Here is a 2,581-nt window from a genome sequence, read left to right as displayed (position 1 = left end):
GGACTTTGTTGTGAGATTACTCGAGATATGGAGAGGATATGGTGCATTGGGTAATCATTGATTGGTTGATGATTTTGCTCCCTAGCTATCGATTGGTAGGACGGATTCTTGTGGATTGAGTAACAGGATTATATTGTAGAGAGATTACCGGATCTTTATAGTATATTTCTGAGTATTGTATTGGATGGAGATCCGCGATTTCATATCATGGTTTTGATTGTGGTTACAGCAGGCTTTGGATTAGGAGTTTCGCTTACTGATGGATAGATTTTGAGCCTCAGATGATGGATAGTTTGAGTGGATTATGGATGGATTAGTATGATGATGCTATTTGGCTATGTATAGTTGGAGTGAGTGGTATATGAGTATGTCATTAATATTCACTTGGAGGAGGATCCCTGAGTTGACCAGTAAATTTGGGGACCAAATTTTTTATTAGTGGGGGAGAATGTAAGATACCGGAAAATTAAATAATACATATTATTGGACGAAAAATCTTATTGGATTTTTCAGAATTTTTAGAAATTTTTTGGGAATTTTTCAGAGCTCGTACGGAGGGTTTTGAGGCGATCGATCGGCGGGCACGGATAAGGCCTGTTTGGAATGCCCATTTAAGTGGGAGTTGATTTGGGAATAGACTTAGACTTTAATTATTCTAACCTAGGTTTAAATCCCGATTCTTAGTCTTTCTCTCCGATTCTTTTCTCCCCGAAACCCCTTCTTTGCCCGATCGTCGACCACCATGAGTTCATCGCCGGCCATTGGACTCGACGCAGACGACTCTCCCAGTATGCCACTGCCTTCCCTTCCTCCCGGTGCGAGGAGGCGACGTTTCACGCGCAATCAACCCGGATCGCCTCTGCCCTAAACGTGATTAACGTCGCCCCATCTGACCCCGACGCCTTCAACTGTGAGTTGCTCGATTGTCGGTCGTCTTCCATTGAGTGGCGTCGCCTAGTCCATTTCTTGTTTGTGATGACGGTGGTCAAAGGATCTGCCGAGCCAGCTGCCAACGATCCCTGTCGCAACTACTCGTGCCCTAGATTTGGGCAGCGCCACCATCGGCCTTCACCCGAGCCCTAGCTTCCCTCTTCTTGATCTGTTTCCACTGTGAGTGTGAGTTGGTTGCCACCAATCATCTCTGATCACTGGGACATATGATCCGAGCCATTCCATGGCTTGACGAGGAGTTTATAGACTACAAGGTATGGTTGAATTTGAGGTAACAGAGGTCAGTTATTCTATTCTTTATATTAGGATGAGGAGATTTGTTGATTCTTGACTGGTCTTTGTAGCTTTGGCCATCCTTGTTCGCTGGATAACCAGGATTCCAGCCATTCCTGTTCCGACAGTGACCTCTCCGACCGTGAGTCGATGGAGGAGCAATCCAAATAGGGTAAGTTGGTTAGTTTCAGTTGATGGATTGAGGTTTAAATCTAATACTCATATATTGCGATGTTGATTATGTTTTAGGATAATTGTTTGGGAGTTCAGCAACCTCACCTTGCCCTAGCTTCCAATTTTCAGCAGCTACAATCGAAGGTTGGTGAACCTTGTGGTGGTGAGGGCAGCTGGACAAAACGAAGCTTTGTGCCCTAGTGTGGAGGTAACAAACAGTAATCATTTTTCTATTTCTGTATTAGTATTTGATTAAGGGAGATTTTATTTCTTGGATGTAATGGATGGATCATTTTCTGAAATAGAGTAGTGTCCGTCTTGGAGTGTGTATTATATTGTGGGTTGATTAATTAGGGGTTGGTTGCAGTTGATGAGTTCATGATTGTTATTAAGGATCATTGGATTGATTGTGATATAGCAGTCATTGTGAATGTGAATTGGCAGAGGAAGGGGAGGTGAATAGTAGTATTGTGGTGATGGAGAATTGATTTTTATGATAGGTTATTGTGGTTGATATCTTTATCTGTTGGATTGATTGAGGTTTGTATTGGGTGGAAATTTATGGATATGATGATCGGTTGATGTAGATTGTTATGTGATCATTCTTAGGATCATTGGATTGGTTGTTGGTTGGATTATCAGATGTGGTGGTTTGGTTAGTTGTAGATGATGATGTTAGGTTGTTGTGGATTTATGAGGAGTTTTGGAGATGTATCATGTATAACCTAATCTAAGTAGGTTGTATTATGATTAAGGTTAGTTGGAGGATTAATCCATAATCATGTTTGATTAGGGTTATCCTAATTAGGTGGGGGAAAGTTATTTAGTTATTTACTTCATATGTAACTAGCTAAATACACTATATGATTGCAGGACTTTGGTTTGGGACGAGTGTCTTGACGAGGGATTTCCGGATCATGATCGACAGATTTAAGGCGGGTATTTCTTCCTTGGCTCTATGTAGATTTTTATTGAGCTTAGTGCATGGTTTTATGTGATGGTTTAGGATGCTTTACCTTATATCATGATCGGTTGCTGTTTTTCCTGCATGATACTTATGCTCGACCCTTGTGATGATCTATTTAATTCATATACAGTCTCCACTCTTGATATCTACTCTGCAATGTTCACCCGTGTAGAGTATGCATTGTAGGGATTGTCGGGTTGTTTGTATTATCCTGCT

The 2,581-nt window shown here is 41.5% G+C and overlaps 1 long non-coding RNA gene across 1 annotated transcript; it reads left to right on the top strand.

The window, feature by feature from the left end:
- Nucleotides 1–675: 675 nt before the first annotated feature.
- LOC122028164 lies at nucleotides 676–2,334 on the top strand. The gene is made up of 4 exons (XR_006124664.1): nucleotides 676–1,205; nucleotides 1,296–1,396; nucleotides 1,474–1,606; nucleotides 2,272–2,334. It is a non-coding gene; the product is annotated as an uncharacterized LOC122028164 (long non-coding RNA).
- The last annotated feature ends 247 nt before the right edge of the window (nucleotides 2,335–2,581 follow it).

The sequence above is a fragment of the Zingiber officinale genome, chromosome 10A (assembly GCF_018446385.1).
Source record: "Zingiber officinale cultivar Zhangliang chromosome 10A, Zo_v1.1, whole genome shotgun sequence".
Taxonomy (NCBI): domain Eukaryota; kingdom Viridiplantae; phylum Streptophyta; class Magnoliopsida; order Zingiberales; family Zingiberaceae; genus Zingiber; species Zingiber officinale.
Note: the sequence above shows the minus strand (reverse complement) of the source record. Positions and strands in the feature narration are given on the sequence as shown.